This window comes from Anthonomus grandis, chromosome 11, assembly GCF_022605725.1.
Source record: "Anthonomus grandis grandis chromosome 11, icAntGran1.3, whole genome shotgun sequence".
NCBI lineage: Eukaryota > Metazoa > Arthropoda > Insecta > Coleoptera > Curculionidae > Anthonomus > Anthonomus grandis.
Genome location: NC_065556.1, coordinates 13510181 through 13536287, shown reverse-complemented (window position 1 = coordinate 13536287; position 26107 = coordinate 13510181).

The following is a 26107-nucleotide window of genomic DNA, read 5'->3' as shown; positions in this document are numbered from 1 at the left end:
TATTAAAAAAGGGTATATTTTCTTAAATAGTTTAAGATTATCCATACTATTTATAAGTGGGTATAGATACTCTAACATGATATAATAGTAGGTATTAACTATCTACCTATTAGAATAAATTAGGACTAATAATTTTATTATTAGTAATAATGTACGAGCGTATAATACTTAAGTTTAGACCCAAAGCGAAGTTTTTGTGGCAATAATATTTTACGCGAAATGTACTTACGCGAGCGTGTGCACCGTGTACGGCTAGGTATATGGATCCTCGTTCCTCCGAATGTTCTCGCTTTGGGCTCTACGCACATTTTTTTTCCAAGTATCATCGTATTTTTGACGAGTAGTACCCTTACTGGATTTAGATTATTGGACATCACTATACTCTCCAGAAAACTCAAATAGTCTTTTACTTGGGTGGATTGTACTTCGCGCCAATTTCTGACTCACAGTCTCTCGTGCATCTGCCTAGAGCAGTTTTATATTGAGCATGACTACTATAAGCAAGTCATCTGCGATGCCCGGTCAATGCATTCTCTCATCACTTTTTTTTATTAATGAAGCATGAAAGATATTTAACCAATATAATGGCGAAAGAACACCTCCTTCGGGACAACATCAGGCCACTCTCGCTATTATTGTATTTTTCCGTAAGATTTAACTGATTGTGTTTTGTCTTAAGCTAACGCATTAAGGAAGTAGTTTAAATATTAAACGCTTCTTCTATGTCTAGGAATATTACCAATGCTACTTCATTAGAATCAAGTGAATTTGACAGGAGTCTATTTAGATTATCCAATGTCGTTTTTGCAAATTTTCTTACCTGATATGCATATTGCGCTCATTACTGTATAATGGACTCCCCAATTATGTGTTAAGATTTTGTTCCTTATAAACCTATCAACGAATTTTTCAAGAGTTACATTGTTATTGTGAAAGTTTTATTTTGGAAGGTGGTTTTGTAGTTGAGCTTTTTCTTCTGAGGTTGCGGTATTTATATAAATAAATTCAACTGAAGAATCACTTTGGTTGTTTACTTCAGTGCTTCCTCATATGGTGTAATGAGCATTTGCATCTGCTCCATTTATAATATTATATTCGAAATTTAATTTTATTTATATAACAAATAAGTTTTGTTTAAGGTGCTAAATCTTTTGTAAACTAAACCTTTTTTTTAATATAAATTTAATATGTCTTAAATTTAGGAATAAATTCCTTGGAATGAACAAGGACATGAAGTTATGCAACAAATGTTCCGAACTTTAAACGAATGTTCTCAAGACATTTGCCATTCTAAAACTAGTTGTTTGGAACTCTTTCGTCATTTATGTCAATAAATATCTGTAATAGTTTGTGACTCAAAGTTATCTTATAGAAAAAAAAATTATGTTCATCTATACAAACTTTGGGAGTTATGGTAAGTAAAACTAATGCTTTAGAAGTAATTAAGTATAATAATACACTCACATAATGTAATGTATTACAATATACTCTTTTTGTCATTCTAGATATATTTGTTACAAACATACAAAAAATATACTAATCCTGTTACAAAAGATTTAAATATTACATATATGATACATCAGTATAACATATTTATTTAATTCCAAAATATTTACCTACACTTAACATTATAATAGCATTCAGATGATAATGAACTTTATTACAAGAAAATTGTGGCTAGATTCCTTGCAACCTCAGTTTGACATTTAAGTGAAATTCACTTATGGATCGGCAAAATAAAAGATATTCTCTGTTTCTATTCTGCTCGTCAAATTCAATCTATTTGCATTCAGTTAACGCTTTTTCTTGCACGTTTTCTGGTTTGGTGTTTTTTTTTTAAATTTAATAGTGTAGTTTATTTAATTACTATAGTATTGATAAAATATCTTAGTAAAAAGTTTTATCTCCATCTCAGGTTAAAACTCTTTATATAAATAATACAAAAAGATGGTATAAGCATGACTTGATTTTAAACCAATAATGTTTTTTCAGTATTATTTTTAATTTGTGTATTTTGAAATGCTAATTTTGCCAATACCAATAGCTCATAACTGTATTTCATGATGTAGTCTTTGTATATTGACTTTGTTTTACTCACAATTAAAACAAATTCTCACTACACTGGCAACAAAATTGTACTAAATACATTTTTGCCTAAAAACAAAGAGTTAACATTTTGTAACATTACTTTAACTTAAATAAAAAAAAATCGTATAAATTAATGAATTGTGAAATTCGTATAAATTATACGAATTTCAAAGCTAGATTCCTCGCTTTTTTAAAACACCCTGTATATTTGTATGCATTTAATGAAAAATTAATAAATGAACATTAAAAATATTATATTATATACAGGGTGTCTCCTTTTTCATAGGGACAGTATTGCTATCTCCTATACTATAAAAGATACGAGGGCGGTTAAATTTGAAAAAAGTTGCGGCATTTTATTCTGATTAAAAAAGTGTATTTAGATTTTTTATGCGACGTTTCATTTTTTAGATATCATCATCAACTTTTTTTTAAAATACGGACCTGATCAGTATTTACAAAATTAAAATACCTTTTGAATGCATATTTACCTATTTATCTTCAATATCAAATATAAAATTTTAAAACTACAGTGCCCTTTTTTTGTGGGTAAGAAAAAGAAATTCGAAAATTTGGTATGGTTCTTTTAATTTACGAGTACTTGCTTTAGATTTAGAAGGGGAACAATAAATATGTAAATAAAATAGAATTTTACACTTTTAATAAGAAATATTTTATTTACTTTACAAACAAATGACAAACGTGTATTAACCAAAAAAATAACAAAACAATACGATTTAACTAAAGAAACAACATTCTCTTTACATACATTAGGCAAGAAAAGTTGCTGTTTTTCTTGCTTATAAAGCAGTTTTTTAGTTCTGAGAAGAAATTAAGCAGTTTTTTACAAATAACATTTACACTATTTACAAAAAATTTTCGAAGTGACTCCCATTATGTTCAATGCATTTTACGGTCCTTAATTCTAAATTCTCTATTGAGCGGGTTAAGTATTCGGGCTTTAAATCTCTAAATGCAGCAGTGACCCGATGTGTTAACACCTCCATATTATTTATTTCACTGTTATTGACTTTATTTTTTAAAAATCCCCATAAGAAGTAATCCAGAGGATTAAGGCATGGGGAACGAGGAGGCCACCTTACAGGACCGTTTGTTCCTACCCAGCAATTAGGGAAATTTGTGTCGAGAAAATCTTGGGCAACAGCGGAATTGTGAGCGGCACAGCCATCCTGCATAAACCACCGAATTCTTCTTAATGTTTCTAATGGAATTTCATCGTAGAGTTACTTGAGCAAACGCAGCTCGTATACTCTGCTCCATGTCTATTGCCGTTATAAGTGGATAACTTGAACACTTCTGATATTAAGAATCTAACACATTAGAAAGTGTTCAATCGGAATGGTGGATTTATTTAATATTATTTTTAAATATAGGCATACAAACGAAATTTTTGGATTATAAATAAATTTAAAAAAATAAATAAAATAAAAAAATCCTTCCAATCCATTTTCCTTCAGTGGTCATATTCCAATGTTCATTGCCATTTCAAGGAAAAATGTGCAGGAACTCCATCCTGTTAAAACCACATTCAGATTCTAGTAGTTAATGGAATAATCGCAAGTAGGTATATTTCTCCATTAAGATGACTATTAAAAAAATAGGGACCGATCATAGTGCTTCCAATAATTCCACCCTACACATTTAACGACCACTTACGCTGGTAGTCGATCTGCCGCATGAAATAGTGGTTTTCAATGAATAATAAATTTATGTTTATTTACTGATCAATTTTTATAAAATATCGCCTCATATGTAAATAAGACAGTTAAAAAATGTGGGATTGTTTTGTGATTTAATTGGTATGGATGAAAATGATTCCTTTTTAAAATTTGTTGCACTGATCTTTCATTTATTCCAACTGCTCTTTCGATATTTGCTTGACTTAGGTGAAGATCATAGGTTACCGTTAATAACATATCTAATTTTTACTCCTGGTTGGTAACGAGCCTCATTCTTTTTACCTTTGAGTAACAAACATTGCTTGTCTCCACGAATCTTGTTAATAACCTAAAATATTTTTCACTTGGAAATCTCCTATCAGGATAATGCGCCCCATACATTCGAGAGGCTAAAAGGCAATTCTTTTTACGTTCACCCAACACAAATAACATGTCAACAAGTACAATGCATTTTATATGCAATTTTTGCTTAGAAGTCTGTTGACAAAACTTGATTTAGAAACAAAGTTACGGAAAGTCACAAATAACTGAATACTGAGTTAATAATAAACACACAAAAATGGTATTATCATCAAAAATATTACACAAAAATTTATTTAGAAAAACATTGTATTAAAAAGTACTATTAAAATACCTATTTGGTTTTTAGAATGCAAATTTCCTGGATCCTATTCAGAAATTTCACATCTGCAGATAATTATATAATTATATGTATAGAATACCTGGTACTTTAAAAGATAGGGATAGAGAATTTTCATCGTCTAAAGCTATTGTTGAGGCATTTTCAACAAAGTGTTTATGTAAAATCTAGTAACTCCGTCGATATGGATCCTGTTTCTCTGGAAAAATGTTTTACCAAATTGAATGTGTTCGTGGAATCTGAATTTTTTTTTAGCTGCAAAAAAATTGAAAACCTAATTAACTGCAGGTACTAACTCCATTCCAAGCTTTGTTGTAAAAAATTGCACACATGTTTTTTCCAAGTTACTTTTTTATATTCAACAAATCTATTGAAACTGGTATTTTTCCAACCTGTTGAAAAACCGCCAGAGTCATACCTGTTTTGAGAAAAGGCGATCAAACTGAGCTGCGTATTTACAGGCCTATTTCGATTTTGTGCAACTTTTAAAAGCTTTTTGAATTAGCGTGAGCGTTTTCCATCAAATCTACTCACAAACTTAAAGCTTCATATTATCGGATCAGCATGGATTTATGCAGAGAAAGTCTTATGATATAAATTTGACTTGTTTTTCTCAGAGTATCTGTACTACACTAGATCAGTTTGGCCAGGTTGATGTAGCCTATATGGACTTTTAGAAGGCATTTGATCAATTAGACCATAAAACTTTTTTTTTTTTAAATTAAATTTAGATTTTTGGATAAGTTGGTTGCTCTTGTACAATCTTTTTTAACTAGCCATCATTAATTCGTCGAAATTTAGGGTTTCCATTCTCATAGTTACGAGGTTTCCTCAGGTGTCCCACAGGGATTTTCTGATATTTATTGATGACCTGACTAAACTTATTAAATGCCCGAGACTCAAGTTTGCGGACGACCTTAAACGTTTTCTTAATATTATCCCTATCCGCGATTGTATTGATTTGCAAGATCAAATAAATCATCAACAATCAAACAATATGGTGTAAAACAAATAAGTTTAAATACTGCAAAAAAACATGGATCTGCTTCTCGAAAACAGAATCCAATAATATTTGATTACGCAATTGATAATAATATTTTATCAAGATGTACTGAGATTAGGAACTTAGGGATTACTTTTGATCGTAACGTTGACTTCAAAACTCATCTAAATAATGTCGTTTCAGCTGCCTCTAAGTCTTTGGGATTTATTATTCGCATTAGCAAGAGTTTTTAAAACCCTAACACACTAAAAACTCTGTACTTAGTTTTGTTAGATCCAAATTGGAGTATCATTGTCTCATTTGGCATCCAATTTACCGGGTTGATATTATGAAGTTTGAGTCTGTGCAACGTAAATTGTTAAAATATTTAGCTTTCAAAGAGTATGGTGTTTATCCTGCTAGAGAACTAGATAATGATTTTTTGTTAGATAGGTTTAAGCTGGTATTCTTGCAAAACAGGGCATAGATTAGGAATTACCTTTTTATACAAATTCTTCAATAATAATTGATTGTACCGAGCTACTAAATTAAATTAGATACATAATTCCCAAGTTAAATGCAAGACGTTCCTTAACTTTTTATTGCCAACGTCCTAGAACTAATATGCTAACTAGAGCGTCAATAAATTATATCTGTTATTTGTTTAATACTTATTGTACACAATGTGATATTTTCTATGATTCTTTGAAAGCAATAATTAGCAAGGTTAATTGAGCTATTACGGTCTTCTATTGTTTACTTATTCTATAGTTCAGGTTGGGGTTATGGTTTATTAAGTAATTCTGTTAAAATATTTTTTTTCCTCTTCGTTTTTTTTTTTGTTATTTTTTTTTTTATAAACCTTATCAAGACTTATTTATTTTTGTATTTTCTGGAATTGGCTGACTTACTTGTTGAAAATATATGACCATTTATTATTTATTATTATCGTAAATATTTTAACAACGACTAAAAACAGCTAATATATTAATAAAAAATGGTCATTTAATAATTCTTCATTAAATGCATAAAAAATATACAGGATGTTCCATTTGAATAAAGCGAGAAATGAAGCTTTAAAACTCGTAAAATTTTACACGCTGTATGCTATATCCGAAAGGAACGCTTTTAAGTTCCTAATCCGAATTTAACCTAATATTGACATTAAATTAACAGTTCTGATGTAAAGATAAAATTAAAAAATTAAATTTTTAATTTTTTTTGTTAAAAAAATTATTGCAGTCAAATTGCGTATAACAAAGTAGCCATATTTAGTGCATATACTAAGTAGCTATATAATAAGTAGCCTAAGGTGGTTCCAAAAATGAAATAAATAAAAACCTTCCTTTACAAAAATGCCGCTTATATCTCCACAATTTTTTGAGGCACCCTTATATATATTTCAAAATATTTGCGAGCCATGCGCTATCACGTCCCAAAAAAATTCTAGGAGGTTAGAAAATGTTAACCTTTTTTTGTTAGGCTTTATGGAAGACCGCCGTAAAGGAATATTCAACAAAAAACAAACTCAATTTATTTTTGAAGCATGTTTTTTGTCTAAAAATAAAATGGTTTTTTTCCTTATCCCTCAGACCATTTGATATAAGACTAAGGAATATGGGTGATTCAATTCACCTCAATTTGCCACATAGTTAGAGGTAACACGCAAGAGCTTTATTTTATTTTTAATATTTAAGGTCAGACTGGCTCTACACTAATAATATTAATTCTTTTGCTCAAATGTTTATTTGGTTTGAATATTTTTGATAAACGATGTTAAAATGAACTGCTATTGTTATAAATGATTTTTTGATTATTGATTATTAAATGTTAATAAAACTATGCCATAACCACAGGTTTTTTGAACCTCGTTACGATTACTATAACGATGCCTTATAGGCTTATAAGCCAACATAAATCAACCTCAAAAAAATACGCCCTTAATCCTAAAAAAACAAATTGCTTTTTCTTCATCGCTCGAGAAGAAAAAAAAACGTACAATAAATTTTCCTTTTTTCTACCATTTCTCGCTTTACCCCATCTTTCTTGAGCCCGTTCGCCATTCAGGCCTTGGCGGGTTCATTGTGAACGGGAGGCAATTATAGGGCAGGTCAAGGTGGGGAGCAGTGAGGCGCAAGATAAGCCCCGAATACAACTTGGAGGAATGAAGGTCACCGCGAGCGGGAGTTTGCCCATTTTCGGTCGATAGAGGACGATAAAGGTTATTACTCGGATTTTGTACGTTTTCGTAAAAATTATGGTTTCTATAAGAATGTATTGTGCTAAAAAACATTTTGCCATTGTCCCAACTAAAGAAGGTGATTTAAAAAATCACTGATTCTGATTAAATTTAAAAAACTATTACTTTGTGACTACTAACAATAATAATAATAATAATAATAATAATAATAATAATAATAATAATAATAATAATAATAATAATAATAATAATATCTGGAAGAACATAACACCTTTAATGAGCTGCATACTGCTCTGTATGCAGCAGCTGTAACCGCTATCAGAATGAATAAATCGGACGTCCGAAACTACTCGGATACAAACTACACAACAGAACATGCCTGACTTTGGGAAAGGCGATTAAACAACAAAATAACCAAACCTAGAAAAGATATTGGCCAACTCACCGCCTACATTCAGGGACAAAAAAATAGTAAGTTAACCAAGCAAGTCGAGAGTGTTATGCGGCAAAACAAAACCCATGCCACATATAACGCTCCCAATCATAATATAGCAGAAGTTTTAGATACTCTCATATAAAAACTAAGCGTTGCTGCACAACGACTTCGAAGATATAACGAATCTAACCTTAGGAAAACATCCAATAGGCTGTTTCAGAACAACGAGTAACAGTTTTATCGGAGGCTTAAAAATGTCACCAATAACGACAGCGGTAAACCACTATCTAAACGACAAGTCAGGGAGTTTTGGGAGTCAATCTGGTCCGTACCTACAACTCATAATGTCGAAGCACCCTGGATACAAAAAGAGATTGACAGAATGGAAGAACTAAGACCAATGGACGAGCCGATAATATCTCCTGAGCTGTTGAGGCAGATAGTGGAGAATTCCTTTAACTGGAAAGCAGCTGGTAACGACCGAATTCATAACTTTTGGTACAAACGGTTTAAATACATTCGTACACCAGAAGACCACGAAATTGTCGCTCTAGAACAAAAGGGCTGCATTAAGAGGTCTCAAGGATGTAAAGAACAGTTACTTATAGACACTGTAATTATGGAACAAGCAATAGAGAAGCAGAGAAACTTATACACCGCCTTTATAGATTACCGTAAGGCTTTCGATACCGTTCCACACACTTGGCTGCTTAAGGTCCTTGAAATTTATAAAGTCGCTCGACCGCTTATCAATTTATTAAAAAATATGATATGATGGGTTTCTGGATCACACAGTTGAATTTTAACTGCAGAAATGAAACTTTAGCGATTCAGCCTATTAAAATACAACAAGGTCTTTTCCAGGGAGATTCCCTGAGTCCCTTCTGGTTTTGTCTGGCTCCGAATCCCCTCTCCCATATGCTTAATCCAAGTCAACATGGATTTACCGTTAAAGATAATAGGGAAAACCTATATAATATCACACATCTAATGTACATGGATGATATCAAAGTCTATGCTGGGACATCAACGCATGTCAACTCATTGCTGCGAACAATTGAAATATTTTCCCACGACATTAAAATGAGCTTTGGTATCGATAAATGCAAAACTCAAACAGTTATCAAAGGTAAATACAACACCAACAACTTTGAATTACAAGATGGGAGTCTCATTCGGGCTATGAAAGAAGGGGAAACTTATAAGTACTTGGGCGTATATTAGTCAGCCCATACAGAGCACAAGAAAATGAAGCAGAACCTCCAAAAGGAATATATCAATCGTCTTAAGCAAATTTTAAAAATTAAACTGAATGGTAAGAACATGATTAAAGCGGTTAATATCTACGCTATCCCTGTTTTAACGTATTCTTTTAGAGTCATTAGGTCGACAAAGACTGATATAGAGGAGATTGAGAGGAAGACCAGAACAACCCTCACGACGTTTCGAGCACACCACCCTCAGTCAGCCATCGAAAGACTTACTCTTCCCAGATACAAGGGTGGCAGAGGACTAACTGATATTTATTTTCTCTTCAAAAAACAAGTAGTAGATCTTCAGAAATACTTTCTCACTATGAGAGAAACCTCTTCTCTTCATAGAGCAGTGGTGCTAGCGGATAACGGATACACACCCTTGAATCTCCGTGCAGGTATAGCAGAACACATTACTGTAACAAGATCAGAGCATACAATACACGGAAAGCATCCTCATGAACTTAATGCCGAACATATCGATTATGAAACGTCGAACTACTGGTTGACTCGTGGAGATCTATTTTCTGAAACTGAAGGCTTTATGATGGCTATACTTGACCAAGTGATTGCTACAAGAAATTACCTTAAGTACATTACTAAAGATGAGAAAGTAATCGACGATCGATGTAGAAAATGCTTGCGCGTACCGGCGACAATTCAACATATAACATCAGGATGCACATCTCTATCAGCTGCCGAATATCTGCACCGACATAACTGTGGGGCAAAAATTATTCATCAAGAACTAACAAAACTTTATCATCTAATTGGCGAAACTTGCCCCTATTACGTACAAACCAAAAACTGTAATTGAAAATGACGACTTTCGCCTCTACTGGGACAGAACTGGTTTGACCGATAGAACGCTGACTTCAAACAGACCAGATATAATCTTAATAAACAAAACCCAAAAGAAAACCTTTCTAATTGACATAGCAGTGCCAAATACCAATAATGTCCTAGAAACGACACACACTAAACGTGCTAAATACGCAGATCTGGCTCACGAGATAAAACAACAATGGAGGCAAGATAATGTATATATATACACCCTCTAGTTATTTCATCCACTGGAATTGTCCCTTTAACACTGTCCAAAAACCTTAACGCATTGGGTCTTTCCTCCTGGACGATTGTCACTATACAGAAATCTGTTATACTGAATACATGCAACATTGTTCAAAAGTTCCTAAATCTACCATAGCAAAATTCATCTTGCCTTCAGGCCGATAAAATTGACAACACCGCTATCAGCGAGCTAAAACAGAAAAATAATAATATTAATAATAATAATAATAATAATAATAATAATAATAATAATAATAATAATAATAATAATAATAATAATAATAATAATAATAGTAATAATAATAATAATAATAATAATAATAATAATAATAATAATAATAGTAATATTAATAATAATAAAAATAATATCTTTATTTCAAATTACATAATAATTAGAAACACTGTAGTTGCCTAAGAGGAAAACTTGGTTAAACAGGCTCTTAAAATTATTCACAAATATGTTCCATTGAATATTTACACTTTGAACATTACAACAGTATACCCGTGCCCAATCCTGCTCCTTTAAACTACTCAAAAATTAGCCTTGTTTTCTCGTGAAAAGATACGTTTATATTGTAAAGGGTTTTTATTTAAACAAGCTATTTCAAAGCTTATTTTCTGAGCTGTATGATCCGACATAAATTGTTCAAAAGCCAGTGTTTCAATATATTCTGCATTGGTGAAAATATTGTCTATACAACTTGCACATGTTTTTATTGTTCTGGTATTTTTGTATATGGTTTGAACTAAATTAAATGACTTTAACAGTGACAATAAATTCGACCTTATGTTGTGTCACCAGATAATAAAAACAAAACATTTACCAAAGGCTCTTAAGAATTTAGTTTGAATAAAAATACAGGGTTCTACAGGGTCGGCAAATAAGCGAGGTAAGCGGCTGTATCTCAGGACCTGTACATATGGCCATAATGTTTTGTTATTATAAAAGTGACCATGAGAAAATTCTGGAAATTATTTAGCTTATCAAAACAAACAACCTTATTCTAATATGTATATAATATTCCAAGAAATCGATTATTACGATCTCGGAAACCGTAAAATATACATTATCGGTTGACCATGTATTTTACGGTTATCTATCTTTACAAAAATCTAACCAGATTATTGTACAGCAACGTATTTTGATAATAATGCTGTTTAAAACTTTAAAAAATTTGAATACTTTTAAAGATATACAAAAAATCTTTTCTTAACATTTAACACCGTAGGGTAAAAAAAATATATTTTTTATGATATCAGGTTTCGCCCTGCATGCTGGTGATTATCATTAATTTATGAGACGAAGTTTTACCTTTTGGCGATCATCATTAACTTATTTCTTTATGAGCGCTTTATTGAATTATACCAGATTTAAGTAGTTTCTTTAATTACGGGAAGTTATAGTGAGCTTTATGAGAAAGAAACTTATCACCTTTCACATGAAACACGAAATAAAGTCATTACATGAGTTTTTAAAATTTTTGTTCTTTGGTCTTTGGCAATATCAATGCTGTATTTACAAGGAAATCTGGTTTTGTATTTCGGGTTTTTTTTTCAGATCTATGGAGGACACGAGGGAAATTTAAGCTGAGAAAAAGTTTAGAATTCTTTTAAATTATTTTTTAACGTAATTTCCTTTGAGTTCTAAAAATGTTTCAAGCTGTTTTTATTTTTTTTATGCCTTACAAACAATTGGATTTTGAAAGTACTGTAAAATAGGCATTTTTTTGCTAAATAACCTCCTCATTATTTATGCAATAGTACTGGGTGTCGAAATTTGGATACTGTTGTAGTTTATCTCGGTTGTTATAGAAGATAGAGCCATGCGGTTTTCTTATTACTGTGCTACTCTTTTATAAAATATGTCATTGTCAAAAATTTGACATCTGCTGTCATAATTTTTAATCTACAGAGCGATTTTAAAAATTTCCAGTTTTGGGATCCCCTTTACATCTACGTTGCTATTTAACATAATATAAAAGTAAAAACTGGATTTGATAGGGGTTTTTTGGACAACACGATTATGTTATCTGTTTTATTGTAATCGTTTAGGATTTTGAGATAAAAAATAAATTTACGTTTTTTTAAATGAACCTCCCTGTATTTTTAAATTGAAAAGTTCGCTTTAGTTACTTCCACTGGGCGTCTTGAACCAGATTGGTCTTTTTTAAATGAACAGCCACGTTTAAACTTGTTTAACCAATTGTAGACAGTTACAAATACAGGAGCAGATGTGCGATGATCTGCTCGAAACTCACTTCTTTCAATTGTTATAAACAAACAAAATACGGTAACTTTAATCGATAATAGAGATGGCACCACGAAAAAGGATAAAACTGAAATTTTATGCAATCATAGAGCCTTTCTTAGAAAAGTTTCAATATTATAATATGGTCACATTCTTGACTCTTTCGACCAAAAGAAAATGCCAGAATATTCCAGCTTTGATCGATTTCATATTTATTCGTATTTTCATAACATTCTATACGTAATAGTCTAATAGAAACGTATCATCCATTTTTCTTTAAGAGACCAAGCAAAAACAAAACAAAGGTAAGAACACAAAGTCACGGTCCCACCAAATCCATACAAATTTTTTGGCCTGATGATGCTCCAATAGGAGCGAAACACATGTAGCTTTAGAAAAAAAAACTTTTTTAAATTGTATGGATTTGGTGGGATCGTGACTTTGTGTTCTTACCTTTGTTTCGTAATAGTTTAACCCAAGAGGATCTCAATAAAAACTCTGCTTCCATTGATAATGAAAAGAAAGGTTAAAGGAATTTTTTTAGAATTCATTGGCCTCTTAACGTATATTATTATATTCAATTTGCTGGTATACCTATACAGTTGTGGCAAAAAAAAATAAGAGTGCATATCAAATTTCAAATCAAACTGAATTAGCTTCCCTATGCAGGGTGTTCATTTGAAAACTTGACGTGCTTGATGCGTTGACGAAGTTCATCCAAACTTTCAGGTTGGGGAGTAAACAAACACAATAGATTTCAAATGACCCCATAGAAAAAAGTCGTTGCCGAACGGGAAGAACATAGTGAGGAGGAGCGCCGTCTTGCAGGAAATATATTTCAGACGACAAGTTTCCAGATAAATGGATAGGGCGAAGGGGGCCTATAGAATGGCCTGCTAGATCTCCTGATATAACACCATTAGACTTTTTTCTATGGGGTCATTTGAAATCTATTGTGTTTACTCCCCAACCTGAAAGTTTGGATGAACTTCGTCAACGCATCATCGACAGCTGCCATGATTTCCCACAACATGTTTTTGAAAATGTCCGTCAGGAATTTGAACATCGCCTATATCATTGTTTGGCCAAAAACAGGCAACATTTTGAACACTTATTGAAATAAAAACTGATATTTTCATGTTTTTGTTTTCTATCTGGATAAATTAAGATAAACAAAGATTTTCCTAATTTTCTCGAAAACAAATCGACCGATTTAAAAAAATCAAACGTCAAAATAAAAGACTTCGAAAGATCTTTTAAACAAGCTATTACTCGATGCCCCTTGCCATTTAAACTTTTTAAGGGGATGACCCTGGGGGGCAGAGGGTGAAAGGGGGTAAAGTAATTTTAGGTTAGAAAGTTGTCCCCCTTGACAAACCTTTTGACGTATTTCGGGTTTTTTTTTTAAATAGTGGTTTTCGATAAATCCGTGGTGGGAAATTTTCAAATGAACACCCTGTATGTTGGACTTTGAAAATAAAATACTACACATTTTCTTCCAGCATTTAATCTGTTTACTTGGTAAAATTCATAAATAAACCAAAAATGCCTTATATTTTAAAAGCAATTTTTTTTCATTATTGTTTAAAAATCTTGTGGACAAAAAAAATAAGTGTATTTCTTTATTGTAACTATTTGGTCTTTGTTTATTCCAATAAAAGCTTTGGTTTTGATATTTTCCATAAATACAAGTCAATTTCAACAAGATCTTTGCATCGCGTTGGTAAATATGTATCGCGCAAAGCATTGTAGCCCCGAAGAAAGGCGTCTAATTTTACAATTGGAGAGTCAAAATAAATCCTATGAATTTATTGCAAATGTGCTGTTAAAAAATCTTGTGTAATCTTCTGAGTTTTAAAAACACAAAATAAAACAAAAAATGTTCCTGAAAATCGAGGCCATCCAAGAAAAACTACACTAAAGACTGATAAGCTTATTGTACGCGAAGTCAGCAAACAACCTTTTTCAACATCTACCTCTATAAAACGAAACTTAAGCCTAAGTATTAGCACAAGGACGATAAGAAGGCGTTTGCAAGACCAAAAACTATATGGTCGAGTGGCCAGAAAAGTCTCATTTATACGCAAAAAGAATATAAAACAAAGACTGGCATTTATTAAGAATAATTTTAATGGAAATTTTCAAAGAAATTGATGCAACATTCTTTTTAGTGATGAGATGAAGATCAACTTATTCAGATCAGATGGAAGATGATTTATTAGAAGGAGGAAGAATCAAGAATATAATCCTAGAAACACAATAGGCATAGTTAAACATGGAGGTGGAAATATCAAACTATGGGGCTGTTTTTCCTAATGGAGTAGGTCCATATTCTGGATTAAAGAGACCATATCAAAAAAAATTATTTGGATATCTTGGATAGAGTCATGGCTACCATATGCCGAAAAAAACATAACTATAAGGTGGGTGTATCAACAAGATAACGACCCTAAACATACGGGCACGGATTGTTAAACAATGATTTAGACAAAATAGAGTTTTAGTTCTGGAATGGCCATCATAATCGCCTGACCTTAATCCTATTGAAAACCTTTGGAAGGAGCTGAAAAACCGAGTAGCATGTTAAAAAACAAAAAATAAGCAAGATTTATGGAATGAAGTTCATGAGGCTTAGTATTCCATTCCAGTTGAAACATGCCAAAAGTTGATCGATTCGATGCCACGAAGATGCGCAGCCGTTCTCAAAAATATTGGTTATTCTACCAAGTACTGACTTACTTATCTAATGCTATCATTTGTTTTGCGGTACATTGTAATTATAATTTTTTATGGCCATTTTTGAAAAATACTCTTATTTTTTTGTCCCCCATAAAACGTGTAAGAAATAAATTATTTATTTATAATTACAAATTAAACTGGCAAAGAATAACGTGTATTTATTTTTTTATCACTAATCGCATATGTGATAATAAATATGAAATCGTTATTATTTTTTTCGCTATGTAGCACAATATATTATTAGGAATATTCAATAAAATCAGGGACTCTTATTTTTTTGGCCACCACTGTATAACGAAAATTCTAATGAAATTAAAAGATTTCGCCCATGTAATATTTATTACTTAACTGACTGCACCACGTTGCTGAACCTTTTTGCGATTTTTTATTATTTTTCCACAACATATTAAAATGTATCCTAAGGATATATAATTGAGGTTAAACATTTTTACAAAGCACGGCTGTAAAGTCAGCATTGAAGGTTTATTCTTACACATTGGCTAATATTATAACAAAACACACTCTCACCAGTGCAGATTTAAGTACCAATCAAATATATTACCGTATCCAATTATTTAAGCTCCATTATAAATAAATTACACTTGGCTTAATTTGATACTTGACTGCTATTTGACTTCAAGTCGAGCAAAAGTATACTAAAAAAATATTTTTATACATCTAACAATTACTGACAAAATTGAAATAAAAAACCTATTTACCATGTAATGGAATGTAGATATTTACGACTTTGCCATGGACGCACACACCTTGAAACATCATTATTTAATCTTCAAATCGTCGGAAAAGCGGGGGCGTGACCACATAAATTTAATTTCGTCGTATGTGTGGTTTAAAGTTAAACATCCGATTGAAGGTCGAAGCGAATTATTCCTAACGCAGTTTAAATTAAATAAGTTAATGCTGTAATAACCCGAAATAGGTATCATTGTTATTTTTCTACGAGACGTATTTGTTGGTGGTCAACAGTTGAAATAACATTTAATAAAGTTAAATTAATAAAGTGTCAGTTTATAGTGATGATAGTCTTGAGATTACATAACTCTTTAACTTTCTAAAGATATTATAATTATTATTGATATAAACATACATAATATTTAGATAGCTAGACATCTTTATCAGGGGTTACTGGAAGCTGGTCGAGTAAGAAAATACTCTTCTCTTATGGCTTCTCCGAATCCTAATCTCTCCATCGCTAAATGAGGCCGTATTGATATCAGCCCATTTACGAAGTATCTACGACCCCATTTCTGATGCCAAAAAAATAATAGCAAAGATTAAGGTCCGGTCTAGCTCGTCAGAAACTAGGGCAAAATATAGGATATTAAGGAAAGCATCATAGCTTACCATGAAAACCAAGTGTTTCAAAAAAAATGTTTATACTTTATACGCTTAAATGTTTTACGCTCTCGAAGGTAAAGAACACGAAATTATGTATTAAGACAGCTACTAAGTCATAAAGGATATGCATTAATATTGGTCAACTAGTAGGAAATCCCAAAAGAACATAACAGGGATCAAAGAGGAAATAAAGAAGGTCTAATATAGGCCGAAACGTTGGCAATTAAAGAAAAAATCTAAAAAGCTTGTATTTTTTTTTGACCATTTATCCAAATAAACCCTTAAAAATTAAAAAAATTGCCTGGGTCACTAAAACAACACACACAAACAAACAGGGATGCCTATCATATGACATAATATTATTTATTTTAAAATAAATACAACCATTTTTTATATAGAAAAAACAAACTGTTGCTTTAGTTTGTGCAGTACATGGTCGTTTGCTAGTGCAATTCAGTGCGGATATCTAAATTTTTGAGAGAGCATTACCAAACGCTACCCCAACCAGATATTCCATAGCCCGTGGATTTTTCATTTTAGGGCGACAATTTTTATTAATACTTCAACCCGTTAACATCAACCCCTTGGCGGGGGTTGAACCATTCTCAAAATATTAAATAGAAGTGAAGGTCAAGTGGTCAGCTTATTTTAAAAGTCCTTTTATTCTACACACCCCACAAAAATTATCGCATCACTAGTATTTTAAGATATTTTTAACATTTTTTGGGACAATCTGTATATGTATCAACTTAAAAGATATTTCTGGTTTCTTATCATGGACAAAAAATGATCGGAATTTCTTACATATTTTTTTTAAGCAAAAATGCTCGCGTAGATTATTCCTGTGTTGGCGAATGCATTGAGATCGAAAACATTCTAAGCAAATAGTGTTATTCTAAAGTGAAAATTTAAATTTATTGTTAATAATGGATGTGCCTGAACGTTTAACAAGACATGTGACTAATAAAGAAGCCGCTAAAATCATTGCGCTTATAGAAGATGGCCGCAGTCAAAGATACGTCGCTCGGATAATGGGAGTTCAACAAAGGACCATATCCAGAGTTGTTAATCGCTACGAAGAAACAGGACAACTATCCAGACGACCCGGACAAGGCCGCAGAAGGGTAACTTCGGCAGTAGATGATCGTTACTTAAGGTTAACGGCTTTAAGAATTAGGCATACCACCTCTAGAAGACTGCAAACAGATCTGTTGGCTGCTCCTAATGTCCGAATAAGCCTACAGACAGTTCGAAATAGGCTGAGAGAAGCAGGTTTACGAGCCAGAGTGCCAGCTAGAGGTCCACGTCTTACCAGAGAACATCGAGTAGTAAGATTGCAATTTGCTAGAGAACACGCAAATTGCAATATTCAAGATTGGTCCAATATTTTAGGCGTGTACCAGTATATAGGCGACGTGGTGAACGGTACGATCAGGTTAATTTTTGTCAAACTGAAAGCTTTGGTGGTGGCTCTATCATGGTTTGGGGAGGAATTTCTTTTGAGGGTCGTACGGAGCTAGTATTACTAAATGATGGAAGACTAAATGCTGACAGGTACATAACCGATATCCTAGAACCCCATGTAGTGCCCTATATGCCATATATCGGTGATAATTCTGTGCTAATGCATAATAATGCTCGTCCACACGCTGCTAGAGTTGTTCGGCAATACTCAGAGGAGGTCGAGATACCCACCCTAAATTGGCCCGCACGTAGCCCGGACCTCTTCCGAATCCGATAGAACATGTCTGGGAACATCTAGGATGGCAAATTCAGCAACATCCAGCACCAATAAGAACACTAGATGATCTTCAAAATGTTCTTTTTGACTTCTGGGCAAACGTGCCGCAAGAATACCTACAGAATCTGTTTAGAAGCCTTCGAATGGAGGCTGTAATTAAAGCCAGAGGCAGTAACACACGCTATTAAAAATTCATTGGCTTAAATAAAGTTAATTTTTTTTTGTATACATGTTTTGTACAATTTTTTTGATTTTTGTATGTTTTGGTAAATCAAAATGTTTGTCCTCTGTAGATTGAACTGATTGATAAATAAATGTTGCAAAAGTCGTATTATTTGGTGATTTAATTATCAATATCAATAAAATTTAAAAAAACAGGCAAAAAAATTAAAATGTTTAAGAAATAATAAGTGATGCGATAATTTTTGTGGGGTGTGTAGTTACAACTGCTAACTTGAGTTTTCGCAGTATTACAGCTTGTCACAGATTTTGAAACAATACTATTGTTTAATACTTTTAGCGCTAGTTTTTAGAGGTTCTTGATTAAGAAAATAAAAACGCTCGCACCCGTCGATTATTTTTAATTTTAGAAAAATGATTTTTTAACTTCGGAGAAAAAAGAAGGGGTGTGCTGTAATACATCTTTTAAAAATTTTTCTTTACAATAGCGCTTTGTTTTTAAAATTTTTGCGCATCGCCAAGCAATGAAATTTTAAATATTTTACTGGATGTCAGCTATATATTTAAACTATCAAACATCAGACAACAATCCGAATTTATCTTCAGTAAATAAGTTGATGTGATTTAGTTATTTCTGTGCTTTTCTTTCGATTTGATAAAAATGGTTTATTCTATTGGGAAAAAGTGGAAGTTATTGAATTATACTTTATAAAAAATCAATGTGCAGGACTAACGGCAACTTTGTTTATTGAGAAACATGCAGATAAACACGTACATCATGGTTACATCCTAGAGTTATTGGCAAAATTTCGGAAAACTTCGGTTCGGGTTTCGGGAAAGGTTCGGTGCCAAATAAAAAACGGAATATTGAAAATCCAGTGAGAAATGAGGCAGTAGAAGTCCGTGTTCTCGGTCAAGTTAGTATGAAGTAGATTAAGTACCAGAAAACTTTCTCATGTAACGGCAATCTCGTGAACCACTATACATAGAATTATAGAACATAATAAATGGCACCCATATAAAATACAACTTTTACAAGAATTGAAAATAAATTTGATAATGACCACCGTTTATAGTTTTGTGAAATAATGTCCAAACTAATTTTAAATAATCCCAACTATCTTTTAAATATTTGCTTCTCAGACGAATGTTCATATTTTTTCAATGGCACTCTGAATTGTCATAATTGTCGATACTGGTCCGATACGAATCCAAGGATCTAACATAAGGTTCATACACCTTTAAGAACAAACGTTTGGGTTGGTATTTTTGGTGATCACATAATTGAACAATTTTTCTTACCGGGAAATTTAAATGGAGATACGTACTTTTGAAGAATGCCGTTTATTCAGCATTGATTGAAATTATGGAAAACGACCAACGCTACCTTGAAGAAAATGCGATATTTCAGCAAGGCTCCTTCCCACTATGCATTACCAGTACGGCAGTTTCTGAATAAAACGTTTCATGGTAGATGAGAGATCACTCGATTTATCTCCTCTTGATTTCTTTTTGTGGGGACATCTGAAAATGAAAATTTACGCCACCCAACCTGAATCGTTAAAAGATTTTCAGAACCACATCATTTATGAATGCCAACAAATAACACCGGTATTCTTCACAATGTCTCTATACTTATTGTATGGAGGTAAACGGCAGACATTTTCAACATTTAATAAACTAATGCGTAAGTACTAATCAATAAAATTAAATTAGATTTCTCTAGAACCCGCAGCTCAAATTTAAAAAATCAAGCGTTATTGGGTGGAATGCATAAAAAGTAGTATATGTTAATGCTTCAAGTATGTACTACATTTCTAAAGTTTATACTGCAGTAATGAAGCATTTACTACTCTCTGTAGCATATACTACTATGTACGCGATACATAGAAGAAGGTGCTATGCTTTGGAAGTATCTACTAGTTATAGTAGTATTTACTACAGTTTAAATGAAGTTGGTGTTTGACAAACTTCGGCCCCAGCAATCAAAGTGTTTTAGTAAAAAATTGCAGTTTTTATGGATGTGCATCGTCAAAAAGTATACAAACAAAGAAGAGAATACAATAATGACGATTTATATCGAAAATTATTTAGGTAATTACCATAAATTTAATAGATTTTTCTATCCCAATCATCCACGCTTTGATATCTTAGATTTAACAGAGAAAATGTAGAATGGCTTGGACATTATTTTCTCCAATATGATAATGAACCGGTGGAAACAAGGGGTGGAGCCCTGTCACCGACTCGGAAAATGGAGGTTTTTTTGAGAAGTTTAGGTGTTTCTAGTAAATTAACTTTGTAATTTGAAAAATGTAAATAACTTTTCTTACAGGAGATCCTGGATTTCAGCAAGGAGTTGGTGTTGATCTAGACGTCAATCAAAGCCCTGTTTCCAGAACCTTAGCCACGGTATCTAAAGCAATTTATTCAAAAAGAAACAATTGGATAAAGTTTCTCAACACTAACGCATTGCTTAGAGTTGCTATTAATGAGGGAGCACGTGGTGAGCGAATGCCCAGGGTTATAGGTGTTATTGACTGTACCTATGTAAAAATAACAAAACCATCTATTCACGGTGATGAATACGTGAATAGAAAAGGGTAATTAAATGTTCAAGCTACTTGTAATGCCCGAGAAATGTTTACAAGTGTGGATACACCTTGGCCAGGCTCCGTACACGATAGTCGAATTTGGCGAAACTCCATAGTGCATGGAATTGTGTATAATAATGTGCACAAAGTAGCTTTATTAGGTGATGAAGGATATGGTGTTGCCCCGTGGTTATTGACACCATATAAAAATCCAACTACACCAATGCAAGAAAATTATAATTTAATCCATGCAAAGGAACGATGTGTCATAGAGCGCTGCTTTGGTCAGTTAAAACGGCGTTTTCCAATGCTCCAGTATACTTTTCGCCTAAAAACTGAAAACATTCCGGAACATATTGTGAGTGCATTTATACTTCACAATATAGCTAAATATCTATAAGATCCATACCATGATTTTGATCGAATTGAGATGGAAGTTCAGCATCCCAATGAACTAATGCCAGAGGGTAATCAAGCACAAATTCGAAATCAAGGTACACAGCGCAGAAATGAAGTTGCTGAGTTTTTATTTCGTAATGATAACTAACATACCTAATAATTAATTAACTATTAGGTAAATTATTTATAAGTTATTATTATTATTATTATGATAATTATATACTAAATAGGTAACTTATGAAATGTTTAATAATTAACTAAGTATAAAAAAGCAACAACTAAATAAACTAATTATTTCAATTTTAAGTTTGTGACAAAATATCAAACTATAAAAGAAATAAATGGATACTACACCTCATATTATATTTAAATTATGGGTTCATACGTAGATTTTATATTCATGTTAATAATCCAACATGTCCCGCCTAATTAAATGGTCAACTAACTGCCCACCAGCTTTGGCAAAATTTACCAATGCAATCGCGGCCCGTTCCTGAGCTTCGGCTGAAGACTGTTGAACTCGAGAAGCAGAAATTTGGACTTCGGCAGCTTCAATTTGTTTTCGTAGACAGGTCTTTTGTAGTTGAATAAGTGTCTCCTCCTTATCAGCTGCTTTACAACCTTTAGGTGTAATGGCTTTAACTTGTTTGGAGCCAGATTTAGAACTGAGGAAGTCATCTTTACTGTTTTGGAAGGAAACATCAATCTTATTGCTTACACCGGCCTGACATGCACCTGGTACTCTGTGTAGAACTGGGTTTTCTCCTACATTCCATAAGTCGTAGAATTTTTTTTGCCATTCCTTCAGTACAATTTTTTTATTTCCAGTTTTTTTAAAGTCAACTATTTTCTTAACTTTTATTTTCATGTTATTAAACTTTTTCAAAATTTGTTTTGTAGCTAGGTTTTTTCCCATTATTTTACTAAAACCAGTTGTTACTTTTTTTAGTGCATCTTCTTTTTCATTTTTAGGTTATTTTTGGTGTCATCTTTTTATCAGTCATGTCCTAGCTCTTTTGTTGCATCGGAATCTAAAGAATCACTCATAATTAAACCAGTATTATAATCACTGAACTTTTAAAAAGTTTGAATCCGAACAGAATTACACGAACACACTTAATACTAATAGACGCACTGATAGAAAAACGAGTTTTGACAAGTGTCTTGTCAATTTTGAGAACTTTGACACGCACTTACTGCGACACTAGTAGATACTTTTCTCTTAAGTAGTAGGTACTTCTGTTGGGCCCGTACAGAGTAGTATTTACTTCATATTCGAATTAGATACTTTTATGTAAAAGCAAATGCTACAAAGTAAATACTTTACTACTACTTTTTATGCATTTCACCCATTGTAAAAAAAATTGAATGCCCTTGCAAAAGATTTATCATAACACACCCCTTACCATTAAAAAAATAAGGTGAATGTCGCCCCCGCTAAGGAGTTAAAGTTGTGGGATTAAAAATTTAAACATAAAATCGTTTTTCTAAAATCAAAAATCGCCGTGTGCGAGCGTTTTTGTTTTGTAAATCAAGAACCTCTAAAAACTAGCGCTAAAAGTATTAAACAATTGTATTGTTTTAAAATCTTTGACAATCTGTCATACTGCGAAAATTTAAGTTAGCAATTTCAAACTTGGCGGTTGTAACTAGAATAAAAAGACCTTTAAAACCATAAGCTTTTAACGATCTCTAGTACAGCTGTACAACAAATCAGGTTCTCACAAGTTACTTGACCGCATATTCATTTCACGTTTCTATTGGTTAAAAATTTATAACTCTCCTAATATCTTCGCAGCTCCACAAATGCCTCTACCACTTCCAGCTATTGTTGTATCAGTAGAGTGAACATTTATTACTTCATAAAAATAGTGCAAAAATGATCAATATTTCATAAGAAAGTTTTTAGGATTTAAAGTTTATAGGATTTAAAATTTTCTATGAAAAATTTGATAGATTAGGCATCATTTTAATTGAACGTGAACATCCTTTAAATTTTAATAAGAACAAAATCGCAAATGCTATTTTGTGTAGAACGATTTTGAAATAATTTGTGTTTATTTGCTTTTCTTTGTACGATTATTAAAATAAAATAATATGGCTTTATTATGGTAACTATAGAGAAATGTCGAGTTATATCTTCATTTGAATAAAAATATTTTATATAGCTATAAGGCCCAGCCCTGCAAAGGTGAAAAAAGAAAGCAATAGCAGCGACAAAATATTTTCACACATTTGGAGATTTTTTTTTAAATACAACATTAAATGCTTACAAATTATCTGCTTTTAAGCAATAATAAGTAGATGTCTTAAGTCCACCAGTATATTTTAAAATTTATTGTCAAACATCACACGTTTAAAAAATAAATCGTCCCGGACAAACATTTATGGGAAAACACGAAGGCTTTACGGGGGCTTTAATCTGCTTTTTACGATTAGCGAAGTGCTGAAAGCACTTTTTTGCATTTTTACGAAGTTGAACGGACCTGTGTTCCGGCAATAAAAAGACATGACCCGATGATAGCAAATTTAAAGAACTCCGCCAACATTTCAATTAGCAGTTTATCATTTCTTGTAAAGGCTTATTTAAACTTTTAATGATGGATACAGAATAATATTCGGAAAATAAATTGGTTTTGCGGTTCAAGTTTATAACTATATAAACTAGTTATTGTTAATGTAGTTTTAAACTCAATATAAACCCTAGGAAATACACAATGTAAAACATAAATGAAATTTTAATATTTTGTAAAGAGAATATACCGCTGATAGGCAAATGTCTTGTTTTGCTGAAAATAACTCAGGAACTCGATAGGGAAGTCAATAGGTCTTTGGACTTTGCTCTAACATAACTCTATCTTTGATATGGTATTTGTATTAGGAAAATGCTGAGAGCTATCTTATCCATTTACTATTTTCCCTGTGGAAAGGTGCCCTTCGATATATGTGCATGGCGCATCATGACACACCTGCTGCAGATATCCGAAGTTTACCGCGAAAAGCCTTTGTAATATATTTGTCAAAAATAGGCGGAACTTTATAATAAATCCAAAACCATAAAGATCTGAGAGATTGGAAAAAGTTGTTTATAGTATTATGAAAATGTAAATACGTTAATTATTCTGCTAGTTTTTGTACAATTTTATTAGTATTCTGTAGTTAAAATTGATTCGTTTGAGGGTTTCTTTAGGGTTCTACTTACGTTTGGTTTATTATTTTCATCTATAGGGTTTAGTTTTTAAGTAGTTCATCTTGTTCGAGAGCCCTATTTTGGCCCCAATTTAGGTTATTTAGGTTATATTATTGTAAATCCCTGTAGTTCTAATTTTCTAGAATTTGTATACTTGCTTGCTTTGACTGTCAGTATTCTCCTAAAATTATTGGTCTCTTTGGGCAAAAACAATGAAGATAATTCTAAATATTTCAAAACTGTTCCATCAGGTTTTAAAAAGGACGCGCTTCGTGACAATTCATTCAGTTTTAATTGTTTAGTCAGTTTTTACCTTGGAAACAATTAAACGACAGTCAAGGCAAGTTAGGTTAGTGCTTTTGACGTTGACAATAAAAGTGTGTGCCCGAATTTCGTTACAATAGGTAGGTAGAGTACTTAAGAAAGATCCCTGACATCTCACCTTCTTACGCTTTACGGCCATAAACGATGTAAGATGCTCTTTTTGAATTTTGAAATTTGCTCAATTTGATGATAGAGAAATCGCCTTGGGAACTTTCTTACACTTTTTTAATTACTCTTTGTAACTGGATTGAAATACCTTTTTAAGTTATTTAACTGGCTGAAGAAAATGGAAAATTTGTATAAATCTACATAATTACACAGTAGAGTAGCAAGAGTGATGCAAGGTTGCCCCCAGGAAAGCGATTCATCTCTCTCATACAGAGTAACTCTCTTACAAGATCTTCTAGAAAGAATGAAAATCATAAGATCCTGCCTCGGCTTTAAAGACTTGGCAATAATAGTCGAAAGCAAACGCAGTAACCATAAAAGTTGCGCTGGTCTTAAATAATACAAGCAAAAAGTTGGTAAATCCTTAAGGCAAAATCTACCTTGGGTAGATGCATCATACTATGTGGTAGCAACTAGGAAATCAGTCAAAAAATTAACATCTAGCTTTATAAATTAGTAGTATTAGCCACATTGACAAGCAGTTTAATATCATGCAGATAAAAGGTTATACAAACTCCTGCAATCAGGTAGTTAGAAGAAATTTAAAGATAGAGACAAAGTTCTGTCAATCACTTCCTTCCCTCCAGTTAACCTCACTCTGATATGTCACATAGGAACCCCCATCCTGTAACACATCATTATAAACAGCAATAAAATACCTATTCAACAGTGCCAAAAAAAATTTAATCGACTGATGTACCAGCGAATAGTGAGTGAAAAATCTGGTAATAATGAATATTTTTTCGACGTCATACTTTGGTATGTCAAATGGCTATCCTATAGTGAGATACACGA